Below are 16,394 nucleotides of genomic sequence, written 5' to 3' on the forward strand. Positions count from 1 at the left end.
GGCTAATTTTTCCAATCAAGTAATATCTAACATAAAGCTAACTTCAGTATTTGATATATTTCATCACATGCATCACAGCTTGGAACGTAAGAAAGGTGGTGAGATAAATTAGCGGGCTCATCGTTGTACATTAGCAGCAATGGGCAAGGGGAACTATGACCAATAAAGCTGAAGCTGGGGGGGGGGGGGGGGCACAATTATCTTTGCTCACTATTTCAGATTTCAATCCGAACAATTTCGTTTTTACTTAACATCTACTGTCTAATGTGTTTGTTCATTGTCGAAGAGTTGAGAAGTCTGGACTTCTTTCTCATCAACTTCCAGTGTCTGATGGAAGCCGTGGGATCTCTGAGTGATATTTTGAATAGTGTTTCCGGATCGGCTATCGGATTCTCTATATGGAAATGCGAACGTAGTAATTTTGGTCAAGACTATCAAGACGATTATTTCAGCGATTACTTGCAAGCGAGGCTGGTAGAACGTTTATTTCCCCCTCCCCTGTAACGTTTATGATCGATTTCTCAAATTTTGTGTTAATATTTAGCACTTTAATGTGAAAAAACACCTGGATCTGGTGATCTAAAAATTTTATGCCCACTAAGCCATTGGGTCCAAAACTATGTATACAATTTTTGTCGGTAGGAATTATTAACTATTGTTATTATGTACGCACCTTCAAACGCTAGGTCCCATCTTAATAAGCAATTTTTAAACTGAAACAATGGGACATCAGTCGGACAACTTTCAAGGCTGTCAAGTAATCGAAAATTGTCGTACCTAAATGACAGAGAGATAAAAGTAAAGTGAATATAGCTCTGAAGACAATCTGAACGCGAATTGATAGTTTCCGGAATTAATGCGATATAGATGTCAAAAACTGTGAAAATTAGGCATTAATCAAAGAATAATGCCAACATGGTTGTCATGGCCATTGAAGGGTTACAGAACTCAGCGCAAGTCTCAGCTATCGAATCTTTCTGACATGTTTGTAAAATTTACATGATTAATTTTTCAATCACCTTTGTTCCTGAACCTAACAGCAAATCAATAGCAGAACTATGCACGTCTAATTGCCAGTCTTACCACTGATTCAGAAATATGTTAAATATGATAGTGACTAATTTCATGCCCAAATTATTACCCCCTTTTAAGTATAACCACTAATTATAACAACAATTTTTATTACACTAAATGAGGGGAGAAGTGGTTTGTTAGCTAGATGCTTTCAGGCATTATTGCATTATCTTGATTTTCAATCTGACTGCTTTGGGGTCGGTCTGGGTTCAGTTTGTGGGCCGAAAGGGGCTTCTTCCAATCTGATTGAACATTGTAATGCGAAACATTTGTCCCCGGGTGAACTGAGGGATTGTAACAGCGCCTTTTCAGAATTTTTCTCAATTTAAAATTGACATTTCAACGATCTGCAAATTAAATCAAACTTTGTGAAAATCTCACAAAAAACGGAAGAAGCGGATAAAAATTGGCTGAAATTACCCATAGCGAACCCTGGTCCCCTAATACTTAGGTGTGGAACGCCGGATAATGCTTTTAAATTCGAAATTTTTAATACAAAAGTTTGAGAAGATTAGGTTTTGTCTAGAGAATGAAATTGCACGCTTTTTCCAAGTCTTGGCGTTTAGACATGATCAGAACTGAAAAACCAAAAAAAAAACTTTTAATTTGACTCTCCTAGTTGCTGATATCGGCATGCAGCTAGGTCCAAGTTGTGATTAAGAACTTTATGGGTGTCGTTGTTTCCTAAATTTTGTAGCTCCTACGTTCAATTAACTGCAAAGTGCAAGCACTATTTTTCGCTTCATTTAGGAGCAGTTGCTTCAAAGTGACTAAAGTTTATTGGGCAGCAGCAGTTTATTTATGAGGCAAACTAAAGAACTTAATGGCGAATTTTTAATACGTTTTTTGTTGCCATCGGGAATTACCAAGATCAGAGGTCAAGTCGAACAGCAGAATCAACAGCTACAAAATCCTCCCCACTGATTTTTAAAATGAATGAGCTTAATTATCTATTAAAAATGGTGATCCACCACTGTTTGTGAATCCTTGTTTCTTAACAATTAAATTGACCTCTGTAACTTGCGTTTGTTGTTTTTGCAGTACCAAATTTAAACTGTGTAAACTGTGTATACGTTATCAAATCAACCCGGGATCTATTCCGCTTGTAACCCCAATACGTTTTGCATTTACCATTTACAGAGCACGTACCATTACATAGCAAACCATTATGCAAAACCATTATGTGAAAAATCTGTCGGGGGAGGGGGTGCAAAAATTATGCACAAAACAAATATTATGCATAAAAATATTATGCGCAAATATCACCAAACAGGGGCACCAATGGAAAAAATCCGCAACCCTTTATTATGTATAATGAACCGAAAAAATAAACACTACCCAGGTTTAGGCATTGACTTATGAAAAGAGTGTATAATTCTAGTCAGGAGTTTTTTTTTTAATTTTAATACGCTGTCAAGCACTTAGTTGAAGTCGAAGTAGAGTCTTTTCATGGGTCAAGCTAAGGTTCTTTCATCGAATACTAATGTCCAGCACTGTCATTTTATGGGTTAAAATTATGTGGAACCATCGCTAAATTAAACATTGAAACATTTAAGATCCAAGCCCAAAATTAATTGAGTTGTTTATGTAACATCCAAGCTTAGTAACGCCAAATTTAGATAAGATCAACGATTAATTGAATGCAAAGTCATATAAGATCATCGCTGATTTCAACGCAAAAATATGTAAGATCTACGCTTAGAAACGCAAAATTGTTAAGATCAACGCTAATTTCAACGCAAAATAATGCAAGATCTACGCCTAGAAACGGCAATACTTTCTTTTCAACGCCTCAAGCGTTGATCATACATAACTTCAACGCATTCACTGCCAATATTGTTGGAAAATTTCTTACATTGCAACAGCAACATTGCAATTGAATTGATTACAACAGTTGCATAATTTACGCGACTGCCTACGTGCTTTGGGTGTCCAATACTCCCCGCTAAAGATTTAATAATATTGCAGAGGAATAAATGGGTGTGGTTCATTAGTGTTTATTTACCCCTTCATTTGAAATATGTCCACTTCACTTAGTGGAAAAACTTTGGAGCTCTAGGGGCACACTAGGCACTGGTGAAAAATTTTGGAATTTTGATGGGAAACTAGTGGTGCACGTGAAGACGATCATGGTTACTTTTATTATGAGTAATGGGTTCCCGTATGTACAAAAAAACATCAATTGCTAAAGTTTTTTTTAAAAAGGATTATGAATATCATTGAAGCGATGCTTCAATGATTTTCAATATAAGATTTCTTTATTAAACAGACAGTGCGGCAAGCAAAAAATTCTTAATGTTGCCATTCTAAGGCTGTTATTTGTCTTGGAAAGGAAAATGGTAAACTTGACTAATTCTTGTATTAAACAATAAATACTTCAATAATTTTTTCACAACATTTCAGGGGTTTTGATTTTATCAATTTTTGTTTCATTTTTTTACTAAGCTTAATTGTGGTCGGTCCGCTAGATTTGTGCAAGCGTCAAAAATGAAATCTTAAGAACTCTGTAGTTTAAATGTGTTTTACTAGCCTCGACCAGTATCAGTTCTACAACTTCCCGTTGGTATTGTTTTATATTTATGATCCTTATCAAATCCATTTTTTTGACAGTGGACTTCAAAAGCTTTTAAATGAAACTAATGAAAAACTTGATTGTGAATAAAAACTTTCAATTTTTGATTTTTGTTTCGGTCAGTAGAAAAAAAATGAATTGGTCTTACATTTGTCTTCAACGTGAGTTTTCATTAAATTGTTTGGCTTCAGGTTTCTCAACAACCTTCTATGTCGTGCAGTCAAAATTTTATCAGTGTTATGTTATTTCATCAGTAGAACCTTTGAGAATAATTTAGTCAAATAGAGAGAGAGAGAGTTTAGGCTTCTGTGGGTCTTTCCACATGGGTTTGCACCCTTCATATAACGACTGAGCTGAGCTTCTGCACCGGGTTACAATGTCCACAGCTGCAGTTGAAAGCCCAGGAACATAAGTTGACTTCCGAATAACTTTTGAAGAAGTAGTTCCAGTATATTTTTGTTAAATATTTCTTATCAATTTGATCGAGATCGACGTTCCCTACTTTTCGTATTATATTTAGTAAATAACTGGTTCTTCCTTGTTCAGAAGTTTTCATCAGCCTTCCTTGTTCTTGTTTTTTTAATTGTTATTAGCTCGTTTTGACGTGTGCTTAACAACCCTTCATTATTGTTTGTTTTAATGGGCATTTTTATTTTGTAAGATCCTTTAAGCAGTGAGATGAACATTAATAGATCATGCAATTCAAAGTAATATGACAATGGCAGCAACTTCAGTGTGGTCAGTCTTTGCTTGTAACTAATTTCCCAGTTACTGATTATCCACGACGTTGCTTTTCTTTGAATGCGCTCGATGTCTTTGCTTTCGGTCTTATTCGCGAACCATGCTTGTGAGGCATAACTTATGACTGGTATAACGTAGCCGACATATGCATTGAGTTTTGTTGTTTGCGATGCAAGGTTTGATATGTTTCGTTTTAGGAAATAAAACGCTTTCCAGGCTTTGCTACAACGTTTCTTTATATTCGCTTTCCATGATAACTTAGTAGCCATAATTATACCTAGATCTTTTTGCTCGCTTTTATTTGAGAGAGTTTTAGAGTTAAGTATAAAGGAGTGCCAGTTTTTTTCGTTTACTTTAATCGGCATGATGTGACATTTGCTTTCATTGAGTTGCATTTTGTTGTTATGGCACCATTTTTCGATTTTTTCCAGGTCACTTTGTATATTTGCTGGATTTGTTGATACAAGCTTGAAATCATCTGCGTATCCAAACGCAGAGCATTTTGATGTTTGTTTTGGAAGATCGTTTATATATATTATGAAAAGTAGGGGACCTAGGAGAGATCCTTGGGGGACACCACTGGTTACTGGTGCAGTTTCAGATTCCGAGTCATTTACTTTCACGTTTTGTTTTCTATTTGATAGGTAACTGGCTACAATCTTTAAGAAATTTCCCCCTACACCCAGGTTCTCCACTTTGTTAATCAGGAGATATTCAAATAGATAAACAAAGCTTTCTGTAGAATTGTAAGTTGTTAACTTATAACCTTTGTCAACAGGTTAAATAAAATTAAACTCAGTAAAAATATTTCACTGTTTTTAAAAATGTCCAAAATTGTGCAAGACTTTGCATCTATTCCAGATGGAGTTTCTTTCAGTTTCTTGAAAATTTCTAACTTTTTCATAAACTCCATTTGGGTTTCCGGTTTTTTGACAGTTTTGCACGATTATGCATTTGTGGCTGCATTTCTATTACAGAAATAATTGTCTTTCAAATAAGCAAACGTTTGTTTTTTTATTCTGGTGTAAAGTTTTGCTTCTAAGGAATGAAACTGAGAGAATAGTTCAATTATTAAGTAAATTAACTACAGTTAGAATTGTTATAGCTGGGCACAATAGGACATAGTTAATAATTGCTGGAGACAATAGTTATAGCTGCAGCACATAGGAGACCTTTTATCTTAAAAAAGCCAAGCCTTTCAATGATAAAAGCCGTATAGGGTGAGCTTTTGTAATATTTCAATTGAAAACAAACCTCAATATTATTTGGTTACAAAACGCATTTTTAATGCTGACAACTAAATCAACTGCAAATCTTGCGAAATGATTCAATAAATGATATACCATTAACACTGCAGTTGGAACCACGCAAGCAGGCCATCAGTTTGGCCCAGAAAAAAAAGAAACAATCGGTTTTCAATTTATGCGTGGCACTCTGATATCTCTGTTTAATTGCCCTGTGTTTGTATCGGGCAGCAACCAACTTCTAAATTTCAGCGGTTGCTATTAAGATTCTCACACAATCAGCATTGGAGCCGATCCATTAATTACGACTACTGAATTTGACTGCTCGGAGGAAGCAAGAGCCCATACTCTGATATTGGTAATTTCCTGCAATCCACGTACAGTGAGTTTCAAAGCTGCTGAAAAAATCTGGGATAAAACTCTATACCTTCTGCAGCAATGTGTTCAATTAATCAAGCTTGGATAGAACAATCTGCTCATAACGAGTGTTTTTGTACTTTTTGCCCATGTAACTGATCTTTAAATAGAAACAAGCCTGTTTAAATAATTATGATGAATTTTTGGTGGTAGTTATTGAATTGCTCAATTACTTCGTGTTACCATCATCCTCTCAGCACATACAAGGCATTTTTGTTGATATATTTTATAATCCTAAACACAACGAGACCAATAGAACTAGAAATTCGTTAAATTATCTCAATCAATCAATCCCAGAGCTCCGCTAAAACGTTTCTGGGATTGAAAGTAGCAGGTAAAACCGATTTGTTAATATCATAATATTTCGAAATCTTTAAGAAAATTTGAATCCGAAATAGATAAAAAAAATAAAATTGCATATGCACCTCACAGAATTGTGAAATATATATGAACAAAAAAATGTAGAAGTGTTTTAGACAATACTTGCGATAATCGATCGGAATATCGGTTTTCAATTTTTTGGTCTCGTCTGATACGCATTCGATTTGTTATTTTCTGCTAAGTTGCTAGGGTTGAATAGATTCTATTTTCTAAATATATGTAAAATAAATTTGGCAATGGTGGAAAGCTGGAAAAGAACTTTCAGAGTGTTCTCTTCGAAAGTTTTGCGAGAAAATCTTTTCTGTTTTCGATACTGCGACACTTAGATAATATATTGTCATCTAGCCTGTATTTTAGTGTATCTTGTCAGAATCGCTTCTGAAAATTTTAATCAGAAGCATTCTTGTTGAGCAGTATTTCATATCTTCCATGAGTTTATTCATTTTTTAAAAAAATATATATGTCTTTTGTCCGTAAAATTGACGTATTGAATTAGTTAAATGTGTGAAAAAAATATGGCAAGGACTGTATATATTAGGGTTGATTATTCTAAGAATCGCACAATCTCTTACATTTATTTACCAAAACCAATACTCTATTAAAACAGGTAAAAATGAATTGATTAGTCCCGGTTCTTCAAATTATTATATACAACCAATATGCTAAAAAAACTCTTCCAAGTCATTTGTGCGATTGATTTTTTTGGTTCCTGTCGTTGGTGCTTTATTTTGAATCGAAAAAATTAAAAACTACTCATAAAGTGTCGAGGTCAAGCAAAGTGGAAATAACATTCTGAAAATCATTTCTCATTTGTATCAATGCAACGCATATCGATTACTAACAAAAGAAAGCGAATTTGGACCAACAAATTGTTTTATATGAAGCATCTTAATGAGACCAGTAATAAAAAAGTGTCAAAAATGTTTGGCATGAATTTCTGCAGCATGAAACTTTTGAGTTCTCGTAGAGTAGATTTTTCAATTAAACCAAGCTCATCCTAAGTTGAAGGTAAACCTTTTTTTCAAATCCCACTTCGTGGGGGAAAATTAATGCTCAACTGATTTTTTGTCAAGTCATTTTTTCCGATCGATATATGTGACGCAGAGGGACATGAGTGACATCATTATAAAACCAATCGAGCGCAAGATAATTAATAAAAAAGAATTATTTTAATTTAGCTTTTTTCCAGAAGCTATCCAGGTCTAATTTTTTTGTGACCATCAATCATTTTACCGTAACTTTGGTTCACATTAGCTTAAATTTCACCATATTAAATGTTTTGCCCACTCCACTGGTTACTATTAGAGATACTTTTGTGTTGACCATTACAGCATCCAATATTGAGGCTTTTATTAGTGTCAATTTAGTTTTCACAATAGAGAGTAATTGGATTTCTTTTTGGCAGCTTTTTTCTGAGATCATAAGGATTTCGGAAAGTCAATGATAATTCAAATTGAAGCAGTGATTTTTGTAACACTTGATTGTTAAAGAGAGCAGCAGAAAGAAAATTTTCAAAGCCGAAAACTTTTTCATGCGACTTTGGAAGTGAGTAACGAAGTTTTGTCTGAAAACTTTTTAAATTTTCATTATCAATTTTTACTTCTTCCGAAAACTTGACAGCTGTTTTCGATGTTTTTCAGTTCGTTCTCTGTAAATGCTATTGAAATTTGCACATGAGTTCTATTGGTGCTTAGAGGTTATAGCTTGGAGTGGTCAATAGAACGCCAAATTTTTTTATGGCCTTTATAGTTTTATTTTTCTATTTTACCCAAAATTTATAGTTTTTTATATAGCTTTTTATATAGTTTTTTATAGCACATATAAGGCATTTTTGTTGATATATTTTATAATCCTAAACACAACGAGACCAATAGAACTAGAAATTCGTTAAATTATCTCAATCAATCAATCCCAGAGCTCCGCTAAAACGTTTCTGGGATTGAAAGTAGCAGGTAAAACCGATTTGTTAATATCATAATATTTCGAAATGTTTAAGAAAACTTGAATCCAAAATAGATAAAAAAAATAAAATTGCATATGCACCTCACAGATTTGTGAAATATATATGAACAAAAAAATGTAGAAGTGTTTTAGACAATACTTGCGATAATCGATCGGAATATCGGTTTTCAATTTTTTGGTCTCGTCTGATACGCTTTCGATTTGTTATTTTCTGCTAAGTTGCTAGGGTTGAATAGATTCTATTTTCTAATTATATGTAAAATAAATTTGGCAATGGTGGAAAGCTGGAAAAGAACTTTCAGAGTGTTCTCTTTGAAAGTTTTGCGAGAAAATCTTTTCTGTTTTCGATACTGCAACACTTAGATAATATATTGTCATCTAGCCTGTATTTTCGTGTATCTTGTCAGAATCGCTTCTGAAAATTTTAATCAGAAGCATTCTTGTTGAGCAGTATTTCATATCTTCTATGAGTTTATTCATTTTTTAAAAAAATATATATGTCTTTTGTCCGTAAAATTGATGTATTGAATTAGTTAAATGTGTGAAAAAAATATGGCAAGGACTGTATATTTTAGGGTTGATTATTCTAAGAATCGCACAATCTCTTACATTTATTTACCAAAACCAATACTCTATTAAAACAGGTAAAAATGAAATGATTAGTCCCGGTTCTTCAAATTATTATATACAACCAATATGCCAAAAAACTCTTCCAAGTCATCTGTGCGATTGATTTTTTTGGTTCCTGTCGTTGCAACCACGCCCAAATCAGTGTCTCGTAGGCCATTTTGCGAATGGGTGCGATAATTTTAAAAACTTACACTGATGGAAAATCTTACCCTGGGCCTGAAAATTAAGCCTTTAATGTCATGTATCGCCAGGACAGGAGTGCTACTTGGGCCACGATAAAAGACTGGCCTATGCTGAGGGCGAGTGATTAAACAATTAATGGTTGTATCTTGTTCAGCGATAAATGCTGGTCGAGAGAGTCAAGCTCTATATATTGCTACTGCTTGAGCCTGCTAAGGAATCCGGTTTTATTCTGCTTTCTAGCGCCGCCAATCGTAAAGGAACTCGAAAAGAACGTGAACGCGAACTTGATCATGAGTATTAATTAGGCTGGGCAATAATTTATGATAACCGACGAGTGCTGGGTCTTTGTTTGATGTGATGCCTCAAATCACTCATGTCAAACTTCAATTGGGAAAAATTGCAAATCTTCTCGATATCAAAGTTGTGTCATTACACTGAAAATGTCATTGTAAAGCTTCAAATAAGCTAATAAAAACTATCGCCTGTCGAATCATTTATTGCTGATATTGATGGACGGCTATGCTTATGACGAAAGATTCGAAATTATCAATTTGACTGTAGGAACTGACTGTTCAACATCACACAAAGAGAACCGATAGTCCCAAACAAAAACCCCATTGAATTCAAACTCAGTAAATTTAGCCTGAGCTTCAACTCAGTAATTTGTCCAAGAGTTACCACCGGTTTGCAGATCTCTGACGAAAGTCCGATGACCATCATGATATCATATTAATCTACATAGACTGCTGTCAATGCAAAAACAGGCCTAATTTTTTTCCACGTAGGTCAATACAGATAAATGTTTGGTTCCCATGCTGGAGTTTCCAAAAAAAGCTCGATTTTGGATTCATAAGGTCTACACCTTTAAAATGTAGAATTCAAAAGACCTCACTTCACTTGAGCGGTCAATGTCCGCAAAAATGAGCATACAACGGGTTTTAGATTAGAGCTGTAAGCGTGTGTGGAAACGAGTTACAATCCAACGTAAACATTTAATAAACAAGCAAAAAAGATCCCTTTCAAACAATTTGACTGCACTAGTAAACTGCAACCAACACGGACTCAAAAGGTTTCTCAATGGAATCAACAAAGCATTTAGCGTTCTGTTTGAGCTGAAATTTGTGATGGATATCTCGAATGCTCTTGTGGTTTCTCTGATGGCTTACGAGAGGTTTATTATGGTGTGCAAACCTTTCGATTTTCAAACTATAATTTCACCTCGGAATCGTCGCATAACTTACTCGATACTAATAATGTTTCTAGTGGTGTATTTTGTCCTGTTTATCTCTGAGTCGTTTATTCTCGAATACAAAGTGCTCATGTCGCAAAAACCTCAGCTAAATTATGCTATGTTTTCTTTTCCCCGATAATTTTGTTTTTCCGACATGATGATTTTATCTTGAAAGATCTGAAAATTTACTGACAAAAGTGTCTATCTAATACCCTGGAAAGAAATTCAACGCCTCGTAAGATTTCAAAGGACCCCGGCTAACGGGTTCCTGGCACAAAATCAATATTTCAAAGATACATCCATTGTTTTCATTCTGGACGGTACGGAAACTTCTTTGGTGCTTTATTTTGAATCGAAAAAGTTAAAAACTACTCATAAGTTGTCGAGGTCAAGCAAAGCGGAAATAACGTTCTGAAAATCATTTCTCATTTGTATCAATGCAACGTAGATCGATTACTAACTAAAGAAAGCGAAATTGGACCTAGAAACTGTTTTATATGAAGCATTTTAATGATACCAGTAACAAGAAAGTGCCAAAAATCTTTAGCATGAATTTCTGCAGCATGAAACTTTTGAATTCTCGTAGAGTAGATTTTTCAATTAAACCAAGCTCATCCTAAGTTGAAGAGAAACCTTGTTTTTCAGACCCCACTTCGTGGGGGAAAAGTTAATGCTCAACTGTCTTTTTGTCAAATAATTTTTCCTATCGATATATGTGACGCAGAGGGACATGAGTGACATCATTAGAAATTCAATCGATCGCAAAATAATTAATAAAAAAGAAATATTTTAATTTAGCTTTTTTCCAAGAGCTATCTAGATCTAAATTTTTTGTGACCATCAATAATTTTACCGTATTTTTTGTTCACTTTAGCTTAAATTTCACCAAATGAAATGTTATGCTAAACACTGAAATTATGTTATTTAATTTAAGCTGAAATTTAAGCTAAAGTTATGTCTACTGGTTACTATTAGAGATAATTTTGTGTTGACAATTACAGCATCCATTATTGAGGCTTTTATTAGTATCAATTTAGTTTTCACAATAGAGAGTAATTGGATTTCTTTTTGATTTTTCCTAAGATCTTCAGGATTTCGGAAAATCAGTGATAATTCAATTTGAAGCAGTGATTTTTGTAACACTTGATTGTTAAAGAGAGCAGCAGAAAGAGAAGTTTCAAAGCCGAAAGAAGCTTTTTCATGCGACTTTCAAATTGAGTAACGAAGTTTTGACTAAACACCTTTTAAATTTTCATTAACAATTTTTACTTTTTCCAAAAACTTGACAGCTGTTTTCGATTTTTTTTCAGTTTGTTCTTTGTAAATGCTATTAAAATTTACACATGAGTTCTATTGGTGCTTAGATGTTATAGCTTGGAATGATCAATAGAAAACCAAATATTTTTATGGCCTTTACAGATTTATTTTTTCCATTTTATCCTAAGTTGATATTTTCTTTTTGTCATGTGATAAAGTTTATATATAAAAAAAGGTCTCATTGACCGTTTAAAAAGGATTAACTGATGCTATCAGAAGTTCCATTTCAACGGTTTATTTCTTCTGATCATTTTGACAACAAGGTAAATTTTTGTCGATTTATTCCTGTTTGTCTGTTTTTTGTCTTTATTGTCAACTCCTCACTAAAGCTGATTAGTTAGAGTAAAGCAGGGCTCTGCACGGAAGTATAAAGGAACTTTTATAGCGTTTTTGGTGCGTTGTATATGTGTGTTCTTGAACATTTACAGTGTCTTTGAGTTGTTTTTCTAATTGTTGCTCGTTTATTATCCTACGAAACAATCTAATCAACGACATGTACCATGGTGCTTTCTAAGGAAACCTAAGTTGAATTAATTCATTGTTTCGTTCGGAACTTCTGGATTTTGTGGTTTCCATAACATGTTCTTTTTGTGATGTTCTCCCTTCGTCTCGTCATCTAGACATCTACAAGATTGTTGAGTTATATAAAAGGCCAACAGAAAATGTTCGTCATAGTTTGAAATTTGAGCTTTATATTAATTTCTTAATTTGTGCTTTATATTAAAACTTTTCAAATTGATCGATTGGTTTTAAAAGTGTTTTTTAACGTTTCTCTTTCGACTTGAATTTTGGCCTTGTAATTACAGCTTTAATCTGCTTTCCAGTAAAAACTAATCTATAAATTCTTTAGTGTGTATTTTGAGGTTTAATATAGATGTTTTGACATTGATCTTTTTCGAAAAAGCCAGATTGAGTTTTTAAACTTTGTCCACAGTTGTTCTCAATTCTTGTTTTGTTTCAATTACTTGGTTTCTATTTTGGTTTAGAACATGATGTTGGCAGCTTTAAGTCACTGACTATTTTGAATTGATTTTCATTATAGCTTTAATTATTCGTCTTAATTGGTGATTACATATTTTGTAAACTTTCACGTCACTAATTTTCAAACTATTCAAAGTTCTTGATTCGACCCATGTTTAGTCTTTTTTGTGTTCCGTTTTAATTCTTTTCCGGCAGGCATTGGTCGAATTATTTTGATTTTTTATTTTGTCGTATTTGACGTTCTTTTTGCAGACGCAAGACATATTCTGGATATTGCAGGTCTCAAGCACTTCCTTTGGACGATTAGACGAACCTATTTAATTATTTCATTTGCGTTCATGACTTTGAAAGTAATTTCATTGCTTTCATGACTTTGGAAGTAACTTTGTTTCGAAAAAAAATCAAAAATATTATCTAATTTTGCCCTTTTTCTTTTTTGTCTACTTGTTACCTTATCTCATTGCATATGTCCAGACTATCGTGCGTTCAAAATTGCTTATGTCGAGACTATCGTGCGTTCATTTTTTTCCAGACCGTGTAATTTTGAACGCACGACGCCACCTGGTGCGTTTTTTTCGGCCTGGACATATCGACTGTCGGTCTGGCACCTCAACCTGGGTAGTATGTAAAATTCAATTTGATAATATAATTGAGTTTCAACTGAGAATCTTTTTCTTATTGGTCGACACATTTTGGAGTTTATTGAACTAATTCGTTTTTTATCTAGAAACTGTATTATTATTGACGTTTTACCATTAAATTTGGAATTTGCCGCAAAGTTTAAAATTTATTTGATATAGTGAAAAGACAGATAAACAGTAGGCTATCAACATCGAAAGTAATTATGTCTGCCCTTATTTTTATATTTATTAATTAAAAATCATGGTCTAGCCTTGAAAATTTCACTTTTTATTTTTTTTTAATTGGCAGTTTTCTAAGCCAAAGATGTGAATGAGTGGGGTCAGAAAATTATATGCAAATGCATATTTCCGAGCCCTCTTGTTCACATCATGAACTTTCCATAACCGTGGCAAAAATTTCTGAGATTTATTTTTTAGCTTTAAATTACTCAAATCGATGTTTATCCGTATACAACATATCTGAAAAACAATTCTTTTGCTATAAGTAAAAATAAGGAAACTGGACTTACTCTAGAAAACAAATTGCCTTGTCGCAAGTTTGTAATATTTTCTAGAAACACCTGTTGTGAATTTTAAACAATTTCACTCTAAATTTTAGTTTGCACTTAAACAGGTCCGGAATTGACTTTTAAGCAACATATATATATATATATATATATATATATATTTGTTATATATATATATATATATATATATATATATATATATATATAAGGCGTGACATGAAGAGTTTTGAGGACAATTGTGAGGTTTGAAGAGACCAATGCAATAACTTTATCGATTATTGCTGTACATTCAATTTAATGATTAATTTGAAATTATATATCAATCGTTCGGTAATTTTGTGATGACAACTCTTCCTGAATTAACTGGGCTTCCGTCAATTTGTTTAACACCTGAGAAAGTTTACGTTTTCGAAGACTATTGGGCATCAGTATATTTGAGAATGCTTGTTCTTGGTTATCAGGTAGCGGAATGTTTTCAGGCAAAAATTTTACATCGAGGAACTTTGTTCATTATTCTCCCCTTTTAAAAAAAAATTTTTCACAGTATTGACCCGCAGTTCTTTCTATAGATCGTGGCGTCGTAAAAGTTTTCTGATTACAAAGCTATGCTTTGGGGGGGCAAGCTTGGTGTTGTAAAAGTTTTTTGTTCAACTACCTTCTGAAGGGACGTGCATATTATTTGTACCCCCCAGACGCACATGCCATATTTTTTACATAATGATTTACGATCTAATGACACGTGCTCTGTATCTGGGGAGTGCATAACGTACTGGGGGGCACAAACGGGAAAAATCCAAGATCTCTTTTAACATTACTCAGCTGGTCTCATCAATTTTCCGCATTTAAGTATTGTGTTCTGCAAAAGTACTACGTCAATGTCATTTTGTTGACATTATCAGACATTGTCGCTATTACTTGTATCTTCGCGTTTTACTGGCAAGTTTTCTTCACTTTGAAAAGATCTGTTGTCAAGATGGCCTCAACCTGGGTACTATGTACAATTCAATTTGATAATATAATTGAGGTTGAACTGAGAATCTTTTTCATATTGGTCGACACATTTTGGAGTTTATTGAACTAATTCGTTTTTTATCTAGAAACTGTATTAATATTGACGTTTTAGCATTAAATTTGGAATTTGCCGCAAAGTTTAAAATTTATTTGATATAGTGAAAAGACAGATAAACAGAATGCTATCAACATCGCAAGTAATTATGTCTGGCCTTATATATATTTATTAACTAAAAATCATGGTCTAGCCTTGAAAATTTCACTTTTTGTTTTTTTTAATCGGCAGTTTTCTAAGCCAAAGATGTGAATGAGTGGGGTCAGAAAATTATATGCAAATGCATATTTCCGAGCCCTCTTGTTCACATCATGAACTTTCTATAACCGTGGCAAAAATTTCTGAGATTTATTTTTTTAGCTTTAAATTACTCAAATCGATGTTTATCCGTGTACACCATATCTGAAAAACAATTCTTTTGCTATTCATAAAAATAAGGAAACTGGACTTACTCTAGAGAACAAATTGCCTTGTCGCAAGTTTGTAATATTCTCTAGAAAGATTTGTTGTGAATTTTGTACAATTTCACTCTAAATTTTAGGTTGAACTTAAACAGGTCCGGAATTGACTTTTAAGCAACATATATATATATATATATATATATATATATATATATTTGTTATATATATATATATATATATATATATATATATATATATATATATATAAGGCGTGACATGAAGAGTTTTGAGGACAATTGTGAGGTTTGAAGAGACCAATGCAATAACTTTATCGATTATTGCTGTACATTCAATTTAATGATTAATTTGAAATTATATATCAATCGTTCGGTAATTTTGTGATGACAACTCTTCCTGAATTAACTGGGCTTCCGTCAATTTGTTTAACACCTGAGAAAGTTTACGTTTTCGAAGACTATTGGGCATCAGTATATTTGAGAATGCTTGTTCTTGGTTATCAGGTAGCGGAATGTTTTCAGGCAAAAATTTTACATCGAGTAACTTTGTTCATTATTCTCCCCTTTTTAAAAAAATTTTTTCACAATATTGACCCGCAGGTCTTTTTATAGATCGTGGCGTCGTAAAAGTTTTCTGCTTACAAAGCTATGCTTTGGGGGGGGGGGGTAAGCTTGGTGTTGTAATAGTTTTTTGTCCAACTACCTTCTGAAGGGACGTGCATATTATTTGTACCCCCCAAACGCACATGCCATATTTTTTACATAATGATTTACGATCTAATGACACGTGCTCTGTATCTGGGGAGTGCATAACGTACTGGGGGGGGGGCACAAACGGGAAAGATCCAAGATCTCTTTTAACATTACTCAGCTGGTCTCATCAATTTTCCGCCTTTAAGTATTGTGTTCTGCAAAAGTACTACGTCAATGTCATTTTGTTGACATTATCAGACATTGTCGCTATTACTTGTATCGTCGTGTTTTACTGGCAAGTTTTCTTCACTTTGAAAAGTTGTCCAAGATGGCCTCA

General features: G+C 33.6%; 1 long non-coding RNA gene across 1 annotated transcript; it reads left to right on the forward strand.

Moving 5' to 3' along the window:
- The first annotated feature begins 3,593 nt into the window (after window positions 1-3,593).
- On the forward strand, window positions 3,594-10,286 carry LOC142353001 (uncharacterized). The gene is made up of 3 exons (XR_012761014.1): window positions 3,594-3,633; window positions 3,838-3,857; window positions 10,246-10,286. It is a non-coding gene; the product is annotated as an uncharacterized LOC142353001 (long non-coding RNA).
- The last annotated feature ends 6,108 nt before the right edge of the window (window positions 10,287-16,394 follow it).

The sequence above is a fragment of the Convolutriloba macropyga genome, chromosome 1 (genome assembly GCF_964194025.1).
Source record: "Convolutriloba macropyga chromosome 1, txConMacr16.3, whole genome shotgun sequence".
In the NCBI taxonomy this organism is placed as follows: Eukaryota; Metazoa; Xenacoelomorpha; order Acoela; family Convolutidae; genus Convolutriloba; species Convolutriloba macropyga.